We start from the raw sequence: 26,901 nt of genomic DNA on the forward strand, positions 1-26,901 counted from the left end.
TAGCGCACCGGACATCACTGACTAAAATGACTAAAAATATGAATTGAATGAAAGATAACATGACCAAAATGAAAAATATATAAGTCACTAACCAAAAATTTTGGTTCCCTATTCAGTAGTTAGACATATTTAGTAAGTAGTTAGCAATAGCTATTAATTATTTCCCTCTTTTTTTTTTTATAATGGATAGATTTGTCATATGATTGAGTTTTTTTAGCCAATGAATATGTTTTATAATTAGATCTTTTATGATTAGATCTCGAAACCAATATTTTTTTTACTTATATAATTCATCTGTCATTAATTATTATCAGTATTTTTGGTATATAATGATATTTGTCAAAAAATAAGAGCTAAAATTATTGAATATTGAAAATACGAGTCGTAAATATTGAAAATTATTGTGTGATTATATATAATTATGTATTTATTTTTGGATTTTTTTCAAAGAAATTCTATAAATGAGTCTCTCAATTTGTGAAGAAAAACACAATTGAGTAGATAAAATTTTATAAAATGTGTAGTTTAATATATTTTGTGAGTTTGAGATTTATTTTTTACCGTAAATTTTTAATTTTAACACTTTATCAACATGATGCACGAAGGTTTCCCATATTTTTCCAAACTCCAAATACAAGAAAAAGGTAACAATATTCAAAAATAAGAATATTTATTTTATTATTTATTTATTTTTATTGTGTATATATTTAATACATAATATCATGTTATTATATAAAAAGAATCTATGACACCTCATTATAATAACGTGATGTGATTATATTATTAAATTGCTTATATATTTTTATTGTGTTAGTGTTTATTTATTGTATATATTTGAATAATATCATGTTATTATATAAAAAGAGTCTATGACAACTCATTATAATAATGTGATGTGATTATTTCACTGTTTATATATTTTTATTGTGTTATATAATAAATATATATATAAATATATATATTTGTATAATGTCACAATATTATATAAAAAGAGATCCTGACACCTCATTATATTTAATGTCACAGTATTATATAAAAGGAGATCCTGACACCTCATTATATATATATATGTATATATATATATTTGTATAATATCACAATATTATATAAAAGAAGTCTCTGACACCTCATTATAATAATGTGATGTGATATATATAATTATTTAAACATGATTAACATTATATACATCGTATTATTACTATAAAATTTACATATACATACATTTATTTTTTAAGATTTTGTAACGGTCATAAACAGCTAGTTTTTATCCTATAAATATGATTTTACAAACACATTTAATCACTCTAAACTTACTCTTCCTCCCCAAAAATTTTCTTCAACAAAATTTTCGGAAAGAAGAAGATAGTTCTTTCAAGGGTATTTTATATAATTATTTTTGTTATTATACTAATTAGTCTTGTATTTATCGGAGAATATGCGTCTCGTATTTTTCTTTATTTTTAAGAATTCTTTTACTTATAATTTATCTGTTACTTTGTATTGTCATATTAATAGATTTAGAACTTAAATAATAAAATGCATTGTTATTTTTATAGTACCACCATGTTAAATTTGGCAAAGCTCGAATTTGTTGCACTCGACATTATGGAAAAAATTATATGCTATGGACTCCCGATGTAGAAATACATCTTAAGTCATTGGGTCTAAATGAGACAATTAAAGAAAATGGTATCTCATCACCACACGAAAAAACAAAAAATTATGATATTTTTGCGTCGACATCTTGATGAATGATTAAAATATGAATATCTAATTGAAAAAGATCTCATGGCTTTATGGAAATGATTAAAGGAAAGACTTGAACGTATAAGGGAAGTTATACTTCCAACCATTCGTGATGAATGAAATACATTAAGATTCCAAGATTTTAAGAAAGTCAATGATTACAACTCAACAATGTATCGAATAATCTTGCAATTAAAATTTTGTGGACATGAGGTTACGGAATCGAAAATGCTTGAAAAACATTTTCCACTTTCACACATCAAATATAACTCTACAAAAACAATATAGAGTGCATAGATTTGCGAGATATTCTGAACTTATCGCATGTATTCTTGTGGCAGAAAAGAACGACGAGCTTCTAATGAGAAATCATCAGTCCCGACCCACTGGATCAACAACATTTTCAGAAGTAAATGTTGTAAGTAAAAATGAATTTAAATCTGAAAACCAATATCAAAGTCAAAGACAAGGTTTTGGTCGAGGTCGAAATCGAGGTCGTAGTCATGGACGTGGAGGTGGAAGTGGTCGCGGCCGTGGTTTTGAAAACAACCGAGATAGTTACTTCTATACCTCGTCTCAAAAGTACGTCACGAACCATCCACTAAAAAGGCATCATGAGAACACGAGTGTTAATGAAAATCACTCAAAATGATTTGAAAGTTCTTGTTTTAGATGCAGCACTCTAGAACATTGGTCTTGTATTTGTCGAGCCTTCGAGCACTTTTGTAAGTTCTATAAAGAATCAATAAAGGGAAAAGAAAAATATACCAATTTCATTGAACACAGTGACCGTTTGAGTGATTCAACGCATTTTGATGCTGCATATTTTCTGAATGATTTCTCTGAAAATGATCAATATATTGGTGGTATAGAAATATAAAATATTTTCTTTTTCATGTGCTCATATGCTAATGATTTGTTGTATAATTATGATATGTGTTTGTTAGGATTGGTTCTTCGTACATACGAGGGTGCTTCGAACACAATATTCTCAATGAGCTGCAATAACTCGTGTCCTAAGAATGTAAACATCGATGAATTAAATCAAATTTGGTTTAATTCAAGTTTTGTTTTAAACCAAGTGGAAAATACTCGAAATAATCATTGGTTAAATAAATAGCTCTTGATTGTATCTGTAGAGCCCAAATTCAGTACACGTATAACCCATACATTTATTTAATTGTTAATTCATCTATTTAATTTAAAATGAGTTTAGTGATGCTTAATTTGTGAAAGTTGCATTATTTTAAATTAATTATGTTTATGTTTTGCACGTTAAATGTTTTTCGAATTTCTTGTTTCAGGCGATTATTCGACGCGGGATCGAGGAAAAGAGACCGGTTACGATTTCGGCAATTTTTTTTAAATGTGGTATTTTATTTTTAATTGAGAATGGCGCATTTTGAAAGAATTATTAAGTTTTTAACATTTTTAAAAGTCTAATTTATTTATTTAGTGATTTTAGAATTTTAAAACTTTTAAAGTTAGCATTGTTTATTTTATTTTGCTAATTAGAGATTTTTGTTATAGTTAAGGGAGAGTTGGTATTTTAAATTAGTTGCTAATTAATAATTAAGCAAATTATTACCCTCCTTAATTATCACCTAAACATACGCGCACACACATTTTTACACACACCATTACACGTATAACACACACACATTTCTCTTGTTACCATTTGATCATTTTAAAAGAAAACTTAGGGTTCCTTGAGTTCATAGCAGCCGCCTCATCCCTCTCCAATTTCCAGCAAATTTTTGTGTATTTTCTTCAAAGAAAATTGATCCACCATCGTCCCAGATCAATCCTCGCGCCATCTCCGCTTCGGTATCGTCGGTTCGGTAAACTTTAACATCATAAGGCACATATAATCTATTTTTTCTGCGTCGATCATGTCATAGTATGTGTTGCATTGTTTTTTTGCGTAAAAATACATGTGTGATGCGTAAAGTTTGAGCGGAAATTGTTTAGATCGCATTTTGAACGTTTCTGGATCTGAAAATCTCGTTTTTACTGTTCTTTTAAAAACTGCGATTTTTCGTTCGCGATTTTGAGAAAACTTTCAACATGAATATCGTCGAACTTTTTGATACCTTCGATTTGATATAAAATTTTGAAATATTTGGATAAAAATTGAGCGAGTTATGACGTTTTCGTGGGACTGCTCAAACTGCGTTTTCTGAAAATATATGCTAGTGATGTGTTCTTGAAGTTTTATGGTTGCAGGCTTCATTGGGGATTGACGGGTTATTGCTGCTGCGTTTAGGTATGTGGTTAATGATGTTGGGAAGGTCATTGACGTTTTGTTTCGCGTCCTTAGGCTCTTGGAAGAACGAGTAGTCGTGAAAACTATTTTGGTGTTAAAATTTAAGTTTATAGGTTTTATTACGTTGCGTGTGGTGCGTCATTTCTTTGGGAACGTTTGGGAAGTTATATGGAGTCGAGTCAGTGTCATAGTGTCCTAGGATGAGTCTCGATGGATTGGTTCACGAATCGTATTTTTGGTTAAGGGTATTAAGAGGCATATCGCGAGTTCAGTACACTCGATGCCCGAGCAGTAATTTCTTACCGCCCGAGCGCCACTCATCCTGTCCGAGAGTAGAGCTTCAGAAAACTCAGCGCCCGAGCGGTAACATTTTACCGCCCGAGCGCCACCCTCACTGTCGAGAATTTATTTTTTTTAGCTCGGCGCCCGAGCGGTAATTTTTTACCGCCCGAGCGCCACTTCTTCTGTCCGAATATTTGGTTTCCTCTTCTTTTCAAATTCAAATAGTGAGTTCATGTCTTTTATTTTTGGGAAATGTTCACACATCATTTTAGAGATTGTTCGGGGTTCGATGTCATGGGTTAGTACGATGATTTAACGAGGTCAAGTCCCGAGTGATCTATAATGTCATAAGCCATCTATTTAATTCGGTGGTGAGCAGGAATACCTACGTCTAAGTTATGCAAGTCAAGTGTTGAAATTCATGTTAGTGTGTGCAGCAGTGGCCTCAAGCGAGATCCAACGAATCCCTCAGCGTCAAGTAAGTATGTTTGATGTGAAAAGAAAATATTTTAAGTTTTTGAGGTATGCTAAATGTCTTGTGACCAATTTATATATGGGATTGGAAAGCGGTAAAGCATGACCAATGACCAATCCACCCCGTTAAAGCATGAACGGGTTTAGATCAGGATTGGAAAGCGTTAAAGCATGAACGCGGACCAATCCACCCGTTAAAGCATGAACGGGGATCTCATGTTTGTGGCAGTGGATTTTTCTCTGTCAGCCCAGTACTGTGGTTTAGTCTGATTAGGCTTATTAAGTATGGGTCACTTGCTTTGAAACATGCCTCTACACAAAATGATGAAGTTTATGTATGTTCATGTATGTACAAGTATGCAAGCACGTTTAAGAAAAGTTTCATGTTATGGCACGTCTATGTATGTATGTAAGTTCAAGCTTTTATATGCACGTTCAAGTTCAAGTATGTACGTCTATTTTGAAGTTGCATGTGATTTTATTATGTAGTACTCGTTACTGCCATTTTATACGTGTTGAGTTTTTAGACTCACTAGACTTGATCGATGCAGGTGAGGATGCATTTGAGAAGACTAGAGGTGGGGACCAAGGAGCTGGCTTGGATTGAGCGGGAGGCTAAACCCGAGGACCGCCAAGTTTTAAGCTTTATGAAATGTTTAAAAGTACTCTGATTTATGTTATTGGTTATGAGATTTTAAGCAAATATCTTTGACAAATTTTACTTTGGGATCATTGTTGCAACAATATTTGGGGATGAACAGTTTTATTTTATCGAATTTTGAAGGTTTGCCTTTTATTAAGAAAAATTTTATTTTTCCGCAAATTTCAAGTAGTTTAAAAGTTCGGTACGTTACAGTTGGTATCAGAGCGGTGTTCTTGTAAAGGGTTATGCCTACTGTCAGTTGCAAGAAGCTCACAAAGTCACACCTCAAGTCTGTAAGTTTTAAAGTTTTGAATTATGTTATGAATTAAACATTAAGTCATGATTTCAGCATGTCCATGTTTGAAGTTCAGATTACGTGCATCTTATACTATTGATATCATGTTCTTGCTTATGGGGTTTACGTGTTGGGTAATTGTTGGAACAGTATGCTTCCTAGACGTATAATTAACCGGGAAGCAATGGATGAGGATAGAGAGGCTCGAGAGGAGGGGAGAGACGCTCGTCCTTCTCCACCGCCAGATATGCAGGCACAGATGCTTGCAGGAATGACGCAATTCTTCGCACAGTTTGCGGGGAACCAGGCTGCGGCAAATACAGAAGCGAAGCCCTGACCAGAAGCAGTATACGAGAGGTTCAGACGGATGAGCCCAAAGGAGTTCTCGGGGACCACTGATCCGATGATAGCCGAGGGATGGATTAAATCCATCGAGGTGATTTTTGCCTTTATGGAGTTGCATGATGCAGATAGGGTCAGGTGTGCCACATTTCTACTGACCGGGGACGCCAGATAGTGGTGGGAGAGCATGTCAGTGGCAGCGAACTTGCAGACCCTTTCTTGGGATAGCTTTAAGGAGATATTCTACTCCAAGTACTTCACTGAAGAAGTACGATCCAGACTGACCAGAGAATTTATGACCCTGAGACAGGGAGACGGTAGTGTTGCAGAGTTTGTCAGGAAGTTTGAGAGGGGGTGTCAATTTTGCCCCTGATAGCTAATGATGCCCAGAGTAAGTTGAGGCATTTTATGAATGGGTTGCGGCCGGTCTTGCGCCGTGACGTCTGAGTTGCTGGTCCTACTACCTACACGGTTGCCGTGTCAAGAGCTTTGGCGGCAGAGCAGGATCAGAGGGATATTGAGGCTGACAGGCAGGGCAAGAGGCCCTATCAGGCTCCACAGCAGCAGCAGCAGCAGCGACCTCAGTTTAAGAGGCCGTTCAAGGGGCAGCCAGGAAAGAAGCTGTAAACGCCCCGTTTTTCGTAATCATAATTTTGCGGAGTTATTAAAATTTTTCTAAATAAATAATTATCGTATCTCATTTAATTAAAATAAACATGTAACTAATTTTTAACTTTAAATTAACAGCGGAAGCAAATAACGTTTTCAACCAACAATTTAAAAATAATCCAACGTAAACATCAACTTAAAAATAGTCCAACGTATTAAAACTGAGTTTGGATAATAGAAGGTGCATAAATTAAATCATGAGGTCCTCGGGTTTACTACTGCTGTCCAAAGATCACTCACTGGTCTCCGCCCGCGGTCTCGACCTCGTCAACACCTACAACAATCAAGTCTAGTGAGTCTAAAGACTCAACATGTATATATCGTGAATAACAAGTAAATATATCATAAAATCGCATGCAACGTAAAAATAATGTATCGTAAAGAGTACGGTGAAAATAGCATCATGAATAATTATAACTACGTGCATATCTGAAAATCATACGTAAAAGCTTTGCTCAATAGAGCTCTGTCATGTCATATCATAATTTTCTGGTAGAGATAATGTTTCTAAGCAAGTGGCCCATAACATAACGTAAGCGCCTGATCAGACTAAATCACAGCATACTGGGCGATAGAGATCAATCATAGCCCTTGGACTGGATGTCTGTACCCATACATAATCATAAACCGGTCGTAAGTCACCGGGCGGAGAGGTCCTCGGTTGCGCCTACCGACTTCCAAACCCATGAGCATAAGGTGGCCACAAGACATATAGCATATATCTCAAAAATAAACATTTTATATTTTTATGCACGTAATATAATTATAACCTTATTTTTAACGGATGAGTTGGATCGCTCCCAGGCTTGCTATGACTTACTACTAATATGTGACACCTGCAATAAATCTTAACTTGACAAAAAAAAAACTTAACAGTAGAACCAAAAACGAGACGATTAGAGACAATAACTTGATTTTTAACCATGGCTTCGTACCAACCCGAACCAACATTAAACTGACGTTTAACCATGATTAAAATACCCCAAACATACTGAAAAATATGCATAATAACTGTAAAACACGAAAATAGGTGAAAGGAATCCAAAAACATAAAACACTCTTTCGAGAGTCATTTTGGCACCTTTCACCGTAAATTCTCGTACGACCTCTAAACTCGACCAAATCACGAACGGCCAAAAACACGACTTTCCTAACTCATTAAGGTATTGTCCAGTCCAAGTCCATGGGCTAAAAGCCAACTAAGAACTCAAACCAACCTCAAAACCGAAGATGAAAGTTGCTGTCAAAAAAAAAAACCAGCAGTGGCAACTTGTGCGTTTGTGGTGTAAACTCTGAAATTTATTGACCAATGGCTTGAACCACCTCCCAAGAACTCTTACCAACATCCTAAGGCATGGCCTGAACCATGGCTAAGGGCTAAAAGCCAACCACAATCCAAACCACACCCCAAAACCGAAGACACACTAATACAGGAAATGGAAAATTCGAACTATGCTGTTGTGTTGTTGTTTTAAAAATTTTGAGGGAACCATGAACCAAACCTTGAAAGGACACCTTGGTCACGTCCTAGACATGGTCTGTAAGGGTTCTAACCGTGGCTACAGTCCCTAGGACAGCCATGATTCGAACTTTCACCTTAAACCACCAAATGATAAAACCTTGGACTCAAATTCTGCACTTAAGGAAAAGTTGTTGTCACTACTTTGTTGGTGCGTGTATGGATGTAAACCAATGAACCAATAACACTCTAACACACTCTAATTCATGCCTAGTAGCAGCCATGTGTGCCTAGAACCGAGCAACTCCCTGTAAGCAACCAAAACACACCAAACCGTGATGTGGAAAAACAAGAGAGCCAAGAAATTTTGTGCAGATTTTTGCTTAAATGTTGCTGTCATTTTCGTGATGCTGCTTGATTCATGAACATATACTGCTTAAAATTATCTAATATGACTTGATTGAAGAGCAAAGAAACAATATATACATGCCTGAAAATTGTTTTGAGACGAAAACAAACCAATACGACGAATACGAGCGACGGAGTCGGAGTTGTGTTTGCTTTGTTTCCTATTTTATTTCTGCTGCTATGCACGATTTTCAGCTGTGTTTCTTCTGATAATTTCGAGCATATTAGTGTAGATGATGTTAGGGATGAAGGTGAATGATATAGGAGGTCTTAAGGGGTCATAATATGCATTTAGGTGGGGAGTTACAAGTGCAAGAAGTTGAATGGGATTGAATTGATTTCCCTTCACCCCTTGCTGCCGAAGGATTCTTCATTATTTTCCTTATTATTGCTGCTATTCTTACACGACTATGGCAGCTGGTTTCTCTTGATATTTTCGAGCATATAGGTGTAGGATATGTAGGTGATGAAGATGAATGTTATAAGTAGTGTTAAATGGGTCATAACATGCATTAAGGTGGGAGGTTACAACTCAAGAAGTAGAATGGTTTGAAATGTTTTCTTATTCCTTGCTAGCCTATTCTTTTCCCTCATTTTTGTTGCATATACACGTTGGTATGCTAGGTAGTAAGATGAGGATGAATGTGGCGTGCTATAATATTTGAATTACCATTACTTGGTGAATTAAGAGGGTAAATGAATACACCATGAAGTGTAATTAGGAGTGGTTTAAATGGGGTGTTACTAACCTTTGAATTATTTTAAATGTTGGACTCAAAATTATTATTGCTAATTTGCATGGTATTTTATTGTTTAAATCTTGTATTTTAATTGCTTAAAGTTTAGCACTCTCATTATATATTTTAGTGAATTTACACATTAAATTTGGGTTAGATTATTGCATGGCATTCATGACCTCAAATTTAAATATTCAAATGCTATGATTAATTTCTTGACTATATTATACCTAGATTAATTTATCCCCACTTGTTTACATATTTTAATTTAAGCTTTAATTAAATATTAACCTAAAGTACTTATTTAATAACTTAGCTCTAATTAATTAATAAATCCTAAAACATTATTTTTCTTTAAATTAAATTATTCCTTGACTTAATTTAAATTTTGGAATATTTTTCTTATTATTAATCTTATATTTAATCTCCAAACTCCGGTCCGGCCTCGCGTATTTATTCTGAAAAGATAAAACTAAACATCTATTTTTTTTAAATAAATAATCATGACTCAATAAATTTAAAAGAATGAATTTAAACTCTCATGCATAAAAATAATTTTAATTTAAATAACAGTAATTATGCATGGCTTATACGTAGTCTGATTTTCGGGACGTTACAATCTACCTCCCTTAAATTGAATTTCGTCCTCGAAATTCGCTTATCCTTGATAATCAAAAAGTTTATATTCTTAATTCTATTATCCCAACAATCCACGCTACCGTTGCGCTACTCTGATAAAAATTAAGTCCTAGGCTGTCTTTACGTTTCTTCAATCCTAATTAGATTGCCTACCAAAAATCTCATTTGCGAATCGCAACTTAAAATGACTTATGGTAACTTAGCTTTTCTTTACTATGACCTCGAATTCTGACTTTTCTCATCGTTCCCAATATTAGAATTGGTGGTTCAAATTTATCATGTGTTACCTTCTTTATACTATACCCGTAATGTTCAACGACCTATTACATTAGCATTTACGCAGTTCAACTTAAAGACTCTTAGCACCAAAGGTTACTGATCAACTTCTATCCTCGGTGATACACTTAAAAGTTAAATCTTATCTTAGCTCCATAACAAAATTAGTCTAAGATCCTTGAATCGAATCTTTATCTTACAGCCCAAACTTATATAACTTAACTATTTACGAGTATACCCCAACTATAAAATTGTTGCAAATCTTAAACCTCAAATAACGTTAATCCATAAAACCCAATTATACAACATCGACCTTCTACCAATATTTTAAAGCCCTTCAAGTCTCAATTATATGCTTAAACCATTTTCTTTCCAACTACAATATAGTTGAGGCCTAAGACTCTGGACTTTCCTCATTGAAACAAACAAATGTCGCATTCTTAAGTATCATCAATGCTTAATTAAGTCTAGTGTATAAAACTTAATAAGTTATCTCATGTTAGCGATAAACTTACTCTAATAATTCAACTTCGCTCATATCAGCCATAGAGTTCTAAAATTCCCATATCAAGATTTCGGATTTCTTACTCAATTAAAATCTTAATGTTAGTTCATTGGTACTCTATGTTGAACGCCTCTAATTCTTTTTTTTTTTATTTCACCCAAAACTTATGTATGAACACATATCTTATAAATCTTGAAATTCAAGCTTATGCAACCCAAATAATATTAGATAGTATAACTCCAGCCCACATATCCGCTTAGTCCCAAATTTCTTAATGACTTTCAAAATTCCTCAAGATAAGGTGTCTAATTCAATTCTTACATGCGTCTATCGAGTAACCTAACCATCCATCATACTCAACTTTCTAGAAAAATCAAATTCCCCCAAAGGTATAATTCTAACTGTTAAGATCCTGGTTAAAACTTACGACACATCAAACTTAAATTCCCAAAAAAAATTTCTAACTCAATGTTTATCCTTATAACTTAACTAACCGATCAAATTTTACCTTAAATCGGCATCACTTTAAATCCTTAATTTGCCACAACATGATTTCACTAACGCTTAATTTTCATGCCTAAGATTGATTCATCCTACAATGTCCTTAGTTACCATTCATTATAACATTATAATCCAAATATCTAAATATTCTATATTTCTTTCGAGCCTAAATAACCGAAAATTCCTCCATTTAAACCGTTCAATTCTCACTTACTACTAGATAAGTTCTCAAATTTCTTAAAATTGTAAAAATAATTCTTACTTTCCTCGAATATCGTCCAATTTTTTTTTCTAAATCTCGAAAATTCCACAATTACCCATGAGTACTCAGTATTTCCAATTTCATTTTATAGATTTCCCGTATCATAAGGTTCAATAGTCTTAAGTTTATTAAACCCAAAATTAATTCCCATAACACGTCTTACATTTCTATAAATACCTATAATCCCAAGTGTTCCTCAAAAGTTCGCATTTAATCCTTAAAATTTTGAAAATTGCAATATGGCCCTTACAGTTCTCCAAATTTACATTTTGGTCCTATAACTCTTCGAAATTTGCATTATTGTCCCCATAAAATTTTCCATCTTTACCTCATTAAACTTTTAAATTCTCGAACTCAAAATTTAATCCCCAAAATTTGGTAAATTCGAAATTAGTCCCTTAGAATTTTGTTTTGCACTTAGGTCCTCAAATTATTAGTAATTACAATCAGATCTTTAAAATTCTCAATTCCTGCAATTCAATCCTTAAATCCAACTATGTAGAGCATGCATCCTAAATAAATTCTCATAATTAATCTTACATTTTCATAGATACTTAAAATCCTCAAATTGTACATTTATAATCTTAAAGATTGTCGCAGTCTTTGAATCGCTATTGCTTATATGAAATCCTCAAAAATTTACTCGACTAGCAACCAATAACCATCAATAATTTCTTATAAATTCTACAAGTCCCAAAAGCATTCATAATTTTCAAGATTAACTTATGACCCATAAGGAGGACATCAGTACTACTGACCTAAAAAATTAATATAGTCAAATCATTTTCAACTTCTCCTAAAGCCCAATATTCGAATTCTTTGACATTTCCAATTCCAAACGTAACCAACATGCATAATTACATTATTTCTTTAAATTTAAATAATTACTGCATAATCAAAATCTGAACATAAAATATTTCATGAAAACATGCTGTTAAAATATTTCATGCTTTAAACAAAGTGCGTAAACGTAAAACTTACAGACCGAAGGCGCGACTTCGTGAGCTTCTCAAGGTCAGTAGTAGTACAACCCTTTACAAGAACATAGGCTCTGATACCAACTTTAAACGCCCCGTTTTTTGTAATCATAATTTTGCGGAGTTATTAAAATTTTTCTAAATAAATAATTATCGTATCTCATTTAATTAAAATAAACATGTAACTAATTTTTAACTTTAAATTAACAGCGGAAGCAAATAACGTTTTCAACCAAAAATTTAAAAATAATCCAACGTAAACATCAACTTAAAAATAGTCCAACGTATTAAAACTGAGTTTGGATAATAGAAGGTGCATAAATTAAATCATGAGGTCCTCGGGTTTACTACTGTTGTCCCAAGATCACTCACTGGTCTCCGCCCGCGGTCTCGACCTCGTCAACACCTACAACAATCAAGTCTAGTGAGTCTAAAGACTCAACATGTATATATCGTGAATAACAAGTAAATATATCATAAAATCGCATGCAACATAAAAATAATGTATCGTAAAGCGTACGGTGAAAATAGCATCATGAATAATTATAACTACTTGCATATCTGAAAATCATACGTAAAATCTTTGCTCAATAGAGCTCTGTCATGTCATATCATAATTTTCTGGTAGAGATAATGTTTCTAAGCAAGTGGCCCATAACATAACGTAAGCGCCTGATCAGACTAAATCACAGCATACTGGGCGGTAGAGATCAATCACAGCCCTTGGACTGGATGTCTGTACCCATACATAATCATAAACCGGTCGTAAGTCACCGGGCGGAGAGGTCCTCGGTTGCGCCTACCGACTTCCAAACCCATAAGCATAAGGTGGCCACAAGACATATAGCATATATCTCAAAAATAAACATTTTATATTTTTATCACGTAATATAATTATAACCTTATTTTTACCGGATGAGTTGGATCGCTCTCAGGCTTGCTGCGACTTACTACTAATATGTGACACATGCAATAAATCTTAACTTGACAAAAAAAAACTTAACAGTAGAACCAAAAACGAGACGATTAGAGCCAATAACTTGATTTTTAACCATGGCTTTTTACCAACCCGAACCAACATTAAACCGACGTTTAACCATGATTAAAATACCCCCAACATACTGAAAAATATGCATAATAACTGTAAAACACGAAAATAGGTGAAAGGAATCCAAAAACATAAAACACTCTTTCGAGAGTCATTTTGGCACATTTCACCGTAAATTCTCGTACGACCTCTAAACTCGACCAAATCACGAACGGACAAAAACACGACTTTCCTAACTCATTAAGGTATTGTCCAGTCCAAGTCCATGGGCTAAAAGCCAACTAAGAACTCAAACCAACCTCAAAACCGAAGATGAAAGTTGCTGTCAAAAAAAAAAACCAGCAGTGGCAACTTGTGCGTTTGTGGTGTAAACTCTGAAATTTATTGACCAATGGCTTGAACCACCTCCCAAGAACTCTTACCAACATCCTAAGGCATGGCCTGAACCATGGCTAAGGGCTAAAAGCCAACCATAATCCAAACCACACCCCAAAACCGAAGACACACTAATACAGGAAATGGAAAATTCGAACTATGCTGTTGTGTTGTTGTTTTAAAAATTTTGAGGGAACCATGAACCAAACCTTGAAAGGACACCTTGGTCACGTCCTAGACATGGTATGTAAGGGTTCTAACCGTGGCTACAGTCCCTAGGACAGCCATGATTCGAACTTTCACCTTAAACCACCAAATGATAAAACCTTGGACTCAAATTCTGCACTTAAGGAAAAGTTGTTGTCACTACTTTGTTGGTGCGTGTATGGATGTAAACCAATGAACCAATAACACTCTAACACACTCTAATTCATGCCTAGTAGCAGCCATGTGTGCCTAGAACCGAGCAACTCCCTGTAAGCAACCAAAACACACCAAACCGTGATGTGGAAAAACAAGAGAGCCAAGAAATTTTGTGCAGATTTTTGCTTAAATGTTGCTGTCATTTTCGTGATGCTGCTTGATTCATGAACATATACTGCTTAAAATTATCTAATATGACTTGATTGAAGAGCAAAGAAACAATATATACATGCCTGAAAATTGTTTTGAGACGAAAACAAACCAATACGACGAATACGAGCGACGGAGTCGGAGTTGTGTTTGCTTTGTTTCCTATTTTATTTCTGCTGCTATGCACGATTTTCAGCTGTGTTTCTTCTGATAATTTCGAGCATATTAGTGTAGATGATGTTAGGGATGAAGGTGAATGATATAGGAGGTCTTAAGGGGTCATAATATGCATTTAGGTGGGGAGTTACAAGTGCAAGAAGTTGAATGGGATTGAATTGATTTCCCTTCACCCCTTGCTGCCGAAGGATTCTTCATTATTTTCCTTATTATTGCTGCTATTCTTACACGACTATGGCAGCTGGTTTCTCTTGATATTTTCGAGCATATAGGTGTAGGATATGTAGGTGATGAAGATGAATGTTATAAGTAGTGTTAAATGGGTCATAACATGCATTAAGGTGGGAGGTTACAACTCAAGAAGTAGAATGGTTTGAAATGTTTTCTTATTCCTTGCTAGCCTATTCTTTTCCCTCATTTTTGTTGCATATACACGTTGGTATGCTAGGTAGTAAGATGAGGATGAATGTGGTGTGCTATAATATTTGAATTACCATTACTTGGTGAATTAAGAGGGTAAATGAATACACCATGAAGTGTAATTAGGAGTGGTTTAAATGGGGTGTTACTAACCTTTGAATTATTTTAAATGTTGGACTCAAAATTATTATTGCTAATTTGCATGGTATTTTATTGTTTAAATCTTGTATTTTAATTGCTTAAAGTTTAGCACTCTCATTATATATTTTAGTGAATTTACACATTAAATTTGGGTTAGATTATTGCATGGCATTCATGACCTCAAATTTAAATATTCAAATGCTATGATTAATTTCTTGACTATATTATACCTAGATTAATTTATCCCCACTTGTTTACATATTTTAATTTAAGCTTTAATTAAATATTAACCTAAAGTACTTATTTAATAACTTAGCTCTAATTAATTAATAAATCCTAAAACATTATTTTTCTTTAAATTAAATTATTCCTTGACTTAATTTAAATTTTGGAATATTTTTCTTATTATTAATCTTATATTTAATCTCCAAACTCCGGTCCGGCCTCGCGTATTTATTCTGAAAAGATAAAACTAAACATCTATTTTTTTTAAATAAATAATCATGACTCAATAAATTTAAAAGAATGAATTTAAACTCTCATGCATAAAAATAATTTTAATTTAAATAACAGTAATTATGCATGGCTTATACGTAGTCTGATTTTCGGGACGTTACAATCTACCTCCCTTAAATTGAATTTCGTCCTCGAAATTCGCTTATCCTTGATAATCAAAAAGTTTATATTCTTAATTCTATTATCCCAACAATCCACGCTACCGTTGCGCTACTCTGATAAAAATTAAGTCCTAGGCTGTCTTTACGTTTCTTCAATCCTAATTAGATTGCCTACCAAAAATCTCATTTGCGAATCGCAACTTAAAATGACTTATGGTAACTTAGCTTTTCTTTACTATGACCTCGAATTCTGACTTTTCTCATCGTTCCCAATATTAGAATTGGTGGTTCAAATTTATCATGTGTTACCTTCTTTATACTATACCCGTAATGTTCAACGACCTATTACATTAGCATTTACGCAGTTCAACTTAAAGACTCTTAGCACCAAAGGTTACTGATCAACTTCTATCCTCGGTGATACACTTAAAAGTTAAATCTTATCTTAGCTCCATAACAAAATTAGTCTAAGATCCTTGAATCGAATCTTTATCTTACAGCCCAAACTTATATAACTTAACTATTTACGAGTATACCCCAACTATAAAATTGTTGCAAATCTTAAACCTCAAATAACGTTAATCCATAAAACCCAATTATACAACATCGACCTTCTACCAATATTTTAAAGCCCTTCAAGTCTCAATTATATGCTTAAACCATTTTCTTTCCAACTACAATATAGTTGAGGCCTAAGACTCTGGACTTTCCTCATTGAAACAAACAAATGTCGCATTCTTAAGTATCATCAATGCTTAATTAAGTCTAGTGTATAAAACTTAATAAGTTATCTCATGTTAGCGATAAACTTACTCTAATAATTCAACTTCGCTCATATCAGCCATAGAGTTCTAAAATTCCCATATCAAGATTTCGGATTTCTTACTCAATTAAAATCTTAATGTTAGTTCATTGCTGTCAAAAAAAAAAACCAGCAGTGGCAACTTGTGCGTTTGTGGTGTAAACTCTGAAATTTATTGACCAATGGCTTGAACCACCTCCCAAGAACTCTTACCAACATCCTAAGGCATGGCTTGAACCATGGCTAAGGGCTAAAAGCCAACCACAATCCAAACCACACCCCAAAACCGAAGACACACTAATACAGGAAATGGAAAATTCGAATTATGCTGTTGTGTTGTTGTTTTAAAAATTTTGAGGGAACCATGAACCAAACCTTGAAAGGACACCTTGGTCACGTCCTAGACATGGTATGTAAGGGTTCTAACCGTGGCTACAGTCCCTAGGACAGCCATGATTCGAACTTTCACCTTAAACCACCAAATGATAAAACCTTGGACTCAAATTCTGCACTTAAGGAAAAGTTGTTGTCACTACTTTGTTGGTGCGTGTATGGATGTAAACCAATGAACCAATAACACTCTAACACACTCTAATTCATGCCTAGTAGCATCCATGTGTGCCTGGAACCGAGCAACTCCCTGTAAGCAACCAAAACACACCAAACCGTGATGTGGAAAAACAAGAGAGCCAAGAAATTTTGTGCAGATTTTTGCTTAAATGTTGCTGTCATTTTCGTGATGCTGCTTGATTCATGAACATATACTGCTTAAAATTATCTAATATGACTTGGTTAAAGAGCAAAGAAACAATATATACATGCCTGGAAATTGTTTTGACATGAAAACAAACCAATACGACGAATACGAGCGACGGAGTCGGAGTTGTGTTTGCTTTGTTTCCTATTTTATTTCTGCTGCTATGCACGATTTTCAGCTGTGTTTCTTCTGATAATTTCGAGCATATTAGTGTAGATGATGTTAGGGATGAAGGTGAATGATATAGGAGGTCTTAAGGGGTCATAATATGCATTTAGGTGGGGAGTTACAAGTGCAAGAAGTTGAATGGGATTGAATTGATTTCCCTTCACCCCTTGCTGCCGAAGGATTCTTCATTATTTTCCTTATTATTGCTGCTATTCTTACACGACTGTTGCAGCTGGTTTCTCTTGATATTTTCGAGCATATAGGTGTAGGATATGTAGGTGATGAAGATGAATGTTATAAGTCGTGTTAAATGGGTCATAACATGCATTAAGGTGGGAGGTTACAACTCAAGAAGTGGAATGGTTTGAAATGTTTTCTTATTCCTTGCTAACCTATTCTTTTCCCTCATTTTTGTTGCATATACACGTTGGTATGCTAGGTAGTAAGATGAGGATGAATGTGGTGTGCTATAATATTTGAATTACCATTACTTGGTGAATGAAGAGGGTAAATGAATACACCATGAAGTGTAATTAGGAGTGGTTTAAATGGGGTGTTACTAACCTTTGAATTTTTTTAAATGTTGGACTCAAAATTATTATTGCTAATTTGCATGGTATTTTATTGTTTAAATCTTGTATTTTAATTGCTTAAAGTTTAGCACTCTCATTATATATTTTAGTGAATTTACACATTAAATTTGGGTTAGATTATTGCATGGCATTCATGACCTCAAATTTAAATATTCAAATGCTATGATTAATTTCTTGACTATATTATACCTAGATTAATTTATCCCCACTTGTTTACATATTTTAATTTAAGCTTTAATTAAATATTAACCTAAAGTACTTATTTAATAACTTAGCTCTAATTAAATAATAAATCCTAAAACATTCTTTTTCTTTAAATTAAATTATTCCTTGACTTAATTTAAATTTAGGAATATTTTTCTTATTATTAATCTTATATTTAATCTCCAAACTCCGGTCCGGCCTCGTGTATTTATCCTGAAAAGATAAAACTAAATATATATTTTTTTTAAATAAATAATCATGACTCAATAAATTTAAAGAATGAATTTAAACTCTCATGCATAAAAATCATTTTAATTTAAATAACAGTAATTATGCATGGCTTATACGTAGTCTGATTTTCGGGACGTTACAGAAGCCTTATCAGGGACCGCCAAAGGGCAAGGGTCCTATGCCACAGCAGAAGGCGCCACAGAGGCCGGGAGAGCACCCGGTGTTCCCAAAGTGCAACCGCCAGCACCCGGGACAGTGTTTGTACGGGTCAGGCAAGTGTTTCAAATGCTGGGCAAGTGATCACATGTTGAAGGAGTGCCCACAGTGGAGGCAGCCGACCCAGGGCAGAGTGTTCGCCATGCATGCATAGGAGACGAACCCAGACACGACATTACTGACCGATAAACTTTTCTACCTAAGCTCAGCATTATTTTGACTTGCATGTTGAAATTTTATTTGGGATTATTAGTGTGCTAACAATATTTTTGAGTCACTTGGGATATTAATTTCTGCGATGCTTGAGGTTAATGTAGAATTTTGGGGATATAAGTTTGGTGTTGTGCTAACGTATCTCAGAAAATATTTTCATAAAGAGAGTATCCACGAAGGCCTTGATAGACTCAGGAGCCACTCACTCCTTTATCTCAGAATTGTTCGCTAGTCATCTAGACGTCAAGTCTATTGGACTCGACGTGAATTATTCAGTAACAGTCCCATCAGGGGAAGAGTTGTCAGCTACTAGTGTGGTCAGAGACATTGATCTTGAACTGCAGGGCCACCTAGTATATGCCGATCTGATAGTGTTGCCGATGCCAGAATTTGATATCATTTTGGGAATGGGCTGGCTGACAAGGAATAGAGTCCTGATTGATTTTCAGAAGAGATCAGTATTGGTTAGACCGTTGGGCATGGAGCAGTTTCTATTTGAACCAGCCAGATGGAGAAGTTTTCCTCGCATGATCTCTTGCATGCAGGCACAAAGACTTATTTCTAAGGGATGTCAGGCTTTCTTGGCCAGTATTCTTTCTGCACCTGACTTACCCACTCCATCATTATCAGATGTGCCAGTAGTCAGAGACTTCCTAGACGTCTTTCCTGACGACGTCACAGGTCTTCCACCAGAGAGAGAGGTTGATAAGTGCAATTTATTGTACTTTTATTACTTGTTTTTAACTTAGAATTTTGTGATTCTAGAGTAGGTTTTATGTGATTTGTTGTTGTTTTTGTTGTTTTAGTTTGGAAGCTTAGAATGAGAGTTTGGAGTAGTAAAGTGTTGAATTGGAAAGTGCAAAAGATAAAAATTGCCGAAGCTCCAGCGCACCCGTGCTAACAAAGAGAGCGCACCCGCGGTCTTCGAAAAACAGAGTCCGAAAAATCTATAACTTTGTGGGCTGCACATGAAAGTCTATGAAAATGGTGTGCTACAATTTGAGACTTGTCTGGACTATAAAAAGGCATAATTTACTTACCATCTAGGGTATTGGGGATCAAAATAAGGAGTGGAGGCTGCTGGAAATTATCAAAGACTCAAGTTCTTCTAGTTCTTGAGAAATATTTTGCACAAATCCGGGGACGGAAACAGCACTTCAAAATCTTGTTCTAAGATCTTCTTTCTTTTATTTTTCATTTGATATGTCTTGTTTTAGAACTATGTTTTATTGTTTTGCTTGTGTTATTATGAACTAATTTTTATTTCTAGAGGAATGATGGAACAAAACTAGAAACCATGTGTTGGAACCTATTAACTAAGTTATTTAAGTTCTTCATCTTGTTCATTTGTATTGTTCTAATCTTAATGCTTTCAATTTATTGGCCATGAGTTGAATGATTTATATGTTACAATTTATCACTTGGAAAAGGAAATTATAAACAAGAAAAGAGAAAAATACATCAATGGTATTTATAGAGTTTGGGAGAGCCTATATTGCTATTGAAGCCTATAGAGATTCTAGTGCTTGATGTGTTATTTATTTGTAGATTGTTGATGGGAACATTGCAATCAAATTTTAGATAACTAATATCGACTTAGCACTCGGGAGAGGGAGTAGATAATTATAGAATTCTTGGCTAATGAATAAGAAGGATTTTTATAACATAGCTACAAGAAGTTACACATGTTGGATAGTTGAGTGAAATCAGACCTCTAGGTCTTTTATTCCATTGTTATTGTTATAGTTTGGTATTATATTTATTTAAATCCATTTTCAATTTAGTTATTATTGCAAACAAATCTTTTAATCGATTTTTCTAAATAAAATCGAGACTATTTAATTACAAGCATTAATATACATTTATATACATACTCCTTGAGGGATCGACACTTGTACTCAAAAATACATTTTATTACAACTTGGCGTTGTGCACTTGCAAGCAATTAAGAAAACACGCAACAAGTTTTTGGCCCCGTTGCCGGGGAGTGTTTATTATAAATTTATATTAGTATTGTTACCAATTAGTCTTGATTTTAATTTAGAGCTGTTTCTATTGGATTACATTAAACATTGATTTGTTTCTTTTCTTTGTTTGACAGTGCATGCGAAGATTGCAAAATCTTGACTTGCTTATCTTTGATCCTGAGATCGAAAGAACCGCAAGAAGATTAAGAAAGGCAAGAAGAGAAGAGATTCAAGCAATGGCTGACAACAGAGATAATGAAAATCCACCCCCTGCAATACCTATCAGAGATCATTTTAGGCCAGTACTAAATGCTCATTACTCGGGCATAGCACGAGGGACTATTAATGCAAACAACTTTGAGCTCAAACCCGCATTGATAAACATGGTTCAACAAAATCAGTTTGGGGGAGCCGCTACAGCAGATCCTCATCTACATCTCAGAACATTCCTTGAAATCACTGACACAGTAAAGATAAATGGTGTTTCTGATGATATAATTCGATTGCGCTTGTTTCCTTTTTCTTTTAGGGACCAAGCAAGAGGCTGGCTCCAATCGCTTCCTTTGGGGAGTATCACTACATGGCAGGAATTAGCAACCAAGTTTCTTGCTAAATATTTTCCACCTGCGAAGTCTGCACAGTTTAAAATTGAGATAAGTACTTTTAGGCAGACTGACTTTGAGCAATTATATGAGGCATGGGAACGGTATAAGGAGTTGTTGAGGAGGTGTCCAAACCATGGTTTTGAAGATTGGGTACAGATTGAATTGTTTTACAATGGTTTGAATGGACAAACAAGAGGCACTGTGGATGCAGTAGCTGGAGGCACGATATTTGCAAAATCACCTGATCAAGCATATGATTTGCTTGAACAGATGACCATTAACAGTTATCAGTGGCCGTCTGAGAGGTCAGGAGTAAATAAGCCAGCTGCGATGTATGCCATAGATCCTATTACATCACTCACCGCACAAGTTTCAGCTTTAACAACTCAAATTGCAGCTATGAATAAAGCTAGTACAACAGAGGTTGAAAATGCATCGGTTGTTATTGAAGAACCACACATTCCTGATGAGGCTCATTATATCAACAATAGGAATTTTGGTGGCTACGGAGGATATCGAGGTAACCCTCCCCCTAACACTTATCATCCTGGTTTGAGAAATCATGAGAATTTTTCATATGCCAATAATAAGAATGTGTTGAATCCTTCACCGGGGTTCAATACATCAAAGGGGGAAGGAAAACCTTCACTTGAGGATCTAGTTGGGACATTTGTTGTTGAATCTAGTAAAAGGATGGCTAGGACTGAATCTCGTCTTGATGGCATGGAAACTTACATGGGAAATACGGGTGCCACAATGAAATCATTGGAGACACAGATTGGACAATTGGCTAATGCATTGAGAGATCAAAATAGAGGTCAATTCCTAAGTAATACTGAAGTGAATCTAAAGGAGCAATGCAAAGCTGTAACTTTGAGAAGTGGAAGAGAACTAGAGGTGCAAAGTTCCAAGGAGAGAACGGACAAGGAGAAGACAGTTGAAAAAGAGGAAACTGAGGGATCTAAAGCTGAAGTTGAAGTTGAACAACCTCCGGTATTTAAGCCAACTCTTCCATATCCGAAGAGGTTCAAAAAGAAGAAATTGGATGATCAATTTGCAAAATTTTTGGAGATTTTCAAGAAGATTCACATCAACATTCCATTTGCTGATGCTTTAGAGCAAATGCCAAACTATGCAAAGTTCATCAAAGATGTGATGTCAAAGAAGAGGAAGTTGCAAGATTTCGAGACAGTGAAGTTGACCTAAGAGTGTAGCGCCATTCTCCAAAAGAAGCTACCAAAAAAACTAAAAGATCCAGGGAGTTTTACTATACCTTGCATTATTGGTGGTACTCAAGTTAATAAAGCTTTATGTGATCTTGGAGCAAGTATTAATCTTATGCCATTTTCTACTTATAGAGACTTGAAGCTAGGGGAGGTAAAACCAACCACTATAACTTTGCAACTTGCAGATAGGTCACTCACCTATCATCGTGGAATTGTTGAAGATGTTTTGGTAAAAGTTGACAAGTTTATCTTCCCTGCTGATTTTGTAATACTTGATATGGAAGAAGATCAAGATGCTCCATTGATTTTTGGGTGACCCTTCTTAGCCACTGGGAAAGCATTAATAGATGTACACAAAGGAGAACTCACCTTGAGAGTTGGTGGAGAAGCTGTCATTTTTAATATATATCACGCCATGAAGGAGTCAGATGAGGTAAGCACTTGTAAAAGCATTGATGTTTTAGACTCATGTATGTCCTTTGATTGTGCAGGAACTAGGGATCCCTTGGAGAGCTGTTTGATAGGTGCTGCTGGAACTGTTGATGAAGAAAATTGGGAAGTGAAAGAGCAACGGGTGGCTCTTGAAGCACTGCAGAAAGAAAGGAGAAAAGATGCACCGCCTGAAGAGTTTAATGTAAATGAGAAAATTGAGGTAAAAGAACCTTCTCCTGAATTAAAGGAACTGCCAAGCCACCTTTGTTATGCATTTTTAGGTGAAAATTCGACATATCCGGTAATCATCTCTTCCTTTCTTACTTGTACTGAAAAAGAGAAATTGTTGAGAGTGTTGAGGAAATTTAAAACTGCATTTGGTTGGTCTATTTCTGATATCAAGGGAATTAGTCCCACTATATGCATGCATAAAATTTTGATGGAGGAGTCGTATACTCCTTATGTGGATCACCAGAGGAGGATAAATCCTGCCATGAAAGAGGTAGTGAAAAATGAAGTGTTGAAATTGTTAAATGCTGGAGTTATATATGCTATTTCTGACAGCAGTTGGGTATCTCCTGTGCAAGTAGTGCCTAAAAAGGTGGAACGACTGTGGTAAAGAATGAAAATGATGAACTAATATCTACTCGTACTGTGACTGGATGGCGAGTATGTATTGATTATAGGAAGTTGAACAATGCCACACGTAAAGATCATTTTCCATTACCTTTTATTGATCAAATGCTTGATATACTTGCTGGTTATTGTCACTACTGTTTTTTAGATGGTTATTCAGATTATAACCAGATTGCTATAGTATTGGAGGATCAAGAGAAGACAACTTTCACGTGTCCCTATGGCACGTTTGCTTTTAGGAGAATTCCGTTTGGGTTATGCAATGCACCTGCCACTTTCCAGAGGTGCATGATGGCCATTTTTGCAGATATGGTGGAGGAAATAATGGAAATCTTCATGGACGACTTTTCGGTATTTGGTTCGTCGTTTGATCACTGTTTACATAACCTTTCCCTTGTTTTGCAGAGATGTCAAGAAAAGAACTTAGTTCTTAATTGGGAAAAGTGTCATTTTATGGTCCAAGAGGGTATTGTTCTTGGACATAAAGTGTCTTCAAAGGGATTAGAGGTAGACAGAGCCAAAGTGGTTGCAATTGAAAAGCTTCCACCACCGAAGAACATCAAAGGGATAAGGAGTTTCTTAGGACACGCCGGGTTTTATCGTAGATTTATCAAAGATTTTTCTGAGATTTCTAAATCTCTGATTAACTTGCTTGAAAAAGAGTCGACTTTTATATTTGATGATGATTGTTTGCAGGCATTCGAGAAGATCAAAATGGCATTGGTAACTGCACCGATTATGATAGTGCCGGACTGGAAGGAACCCTTTGAGCTAATGTGTGATGCAAGTGATTATGCAGTGGGTGCTGTATTAGGCCAAAGAAGGGAGAAGATGTTTAGGGCGATTTACTACGCAAGCCGCACGATGGATGCTGTTGCACAGCAAAATTACACTACAACCGAGAAGGAGATGCTTGCAGTAGCATTTGCTTTCGACAAATTCAGACCTTATTTGATTGGCACAAAGGTAATCGTTTTCACTGACCATGCAGCTATTCGCTACCTATTCGCCAAGAAGGATGCAAAACCACGCTTGATAAGGTGGATTTTGCTATTACAAGAATTTGACTTTGAGGTCAAGGATAAAAAAGGTAGTGAAAATCAGGTAGCTGATCATTTGTCAAGGCTTGAGCTGGAGGAGAAGAAAGAAGAGGGAGCTATACAAGAAACATTCCCTGATGAGCAACTCTTCAAGGTAAATTCTACACTTCCTTGGTTTGCTGATATTGCTAATTTTTTGCCTTGTGGCACCCTTTCTCCAGATTTGAGCTATCATCAGAAGAAGAAGTTCGTCCATGACATCAAGTTCTATTATTGGGATGATCCATTTGTATATAAGAGGTGTGCTGACCAAGTGATTAGGAGATGCGTGGAGGGTATCGAAGCTCAACAAATTTTGGAGAAGTGTCATTCTTCACCATATTGTGGACATTTTGGAGCATCACGAACAGCAGCTAAGGTATTGCAATCTGGTTTTTATTGGCCTAGTTTGTTTAAGGATAGTTATACCTTAGTAAAGTCATGTGATAGATGCCAGAGGTTAGGAAACATATCTAGGCGTCATGAATTACCACTGACAAATGTTTTGGAAGTGAAACTTTTTGATGTTTGGGGCATAGATTTCATGGGACCCTTTCCCCCTTCTTTTGGTAATTCTTATATTTTATTAGCTGTTGATTATGTGTCGAAATGGGTGGAAGCAATCGCCACCAATACTAATGACTCTCAAGTTGTAGCGAAATTTGTGCATAAGAACATCTTCACTAGGTTTGGAACACCGAGAGCCATCATAAGTGACGAAGGTACGCATTTTTGCAATAGAATTTTCAACTTACTTTTGGCTAAATACAATGTGAAGCACAAAGTGGCACTAGCATATCATCCTCAGTCGAATGGACAAGCTGAAGTATCCAACCGGAAAATTAAGCAAATACTGGAAAAGACTGTCAACACCAACCGGAGAGATTGGGCTATGAAGTTGGATGATGCGTTATGGGCTTATCGGACTGCATTCAAGACGCCTATTGGGATGTCTCCCTATAGGCTAGTGTTTGGGAAAGCATGTCATCTGCCGTTGGAGTTAGAGCATAGAGCATTTTGGGCTGTGAAGAAATTAAATTTTGATTTGAAAGCTTCTGGCGACGTTAGAAAACTACAGTTGAGCGAGATAGATGAATTCCGAAACGACGCATATGAGAATGCCAAGATCTACAAAGAGCAAACTAAAAAGTGGCATGACAAAATCATTGTCCGAAGGGAGCTCAAACCAGGACAACAAGTACTACTGTTCAACTCTCGTCTGAAGTTGTTCCCTGGTAAGCTAAAGTCGCGTTGGTCAGGGCCGTTTGTTGTGGAAACGGTGTCTCCTTATGGGGCTATCGAGTTAAAGTGCAGTGATGGGAGAACCTTCAAGGTCAATGGACAGCGGGTTAAGCCGTACTATGGGACTGAAGTAAGGAATATCGACAGTGTCAAGCTGAGCGAACCAAACTGATCAGGCTAGTGATAGTCGGGCTGAAGACGTTAAACCAAGCGCTTATTGGGAGGCAACCCAAATTTTTGTTTCTCTTTTGCATTTTGTTTTCGGTTTTGCTTTTATTTTTTTATTATGATTATTTTTGGTTGTGTACTTTTAGTATAGTGTGTGCTTGTATCTTCCAAAATCTAATGAATCCCAATTTTTTTCTTTTCAGGAATAAAAATTGGAGAAGAAAAAAATTTTCAAGAAATTCCCGAAAGCACACCGCACCCGCGGTATATATTGGATCGCACCCGTGGTGTCTGAGAAATCAAATATTGAAAATTTCCCGAGAGCTAAGCGCACCCGCGCTAACAATGAGACCGCACCCGCGGTCAATGAAGAAAAATTTTCAAGAAATTCCCAAAAGCATACCGCACCCGTGGTCTTTGTTTTACCGCACCCGCGGTGGTTGATTTTAAAATCAGAATGGGGCAAAATTCACGCATAAACGAAGAACACTTCTTCAAAAAAAAAAAATTTCTCCTCCACTTCGAAATTC

The 26,901-nt window shown here is 35.4% G+C and overlaps 1 long non-coding RNA gene across 1 annotated transcript in view; it reads right to left on the reverse strand.

Annotated features, from left to right (window-relative positions):
* LOC142518712 (uncharacterized) overlaps window positions 1-12,210 on the reverse strand; it is a 47,326-nt gene extending 35,116 nt beyond the window's left edge. The window contains exon 1 of the long non-coding RNA XR_012813627.1: window positions 11,787-12,210. This is a non-coding gene — a long non-coding RNA (uncharacterized LOC142518712). The remainder of the gene's footprint in view (window positions 1-11,786) is intronic.
* Window positions 12,211-26,901: the final 14,691 nt, after the last annotated feature.

Source organism: Primulina tabacum, chromosome 1, assembly GCF_025594145.1.
Source record: "Primulina tabacum isolate GXHZ01 chromosome 1, ASM2559414v2, whole genome shotgun sequence".
Lineage (NCBI taxonomy): Eukaryota > Viridiplantae > Streptophyta > Magnoliopsida > Lamiales > Gesneriaceae > Primulina > Primulina tabacum.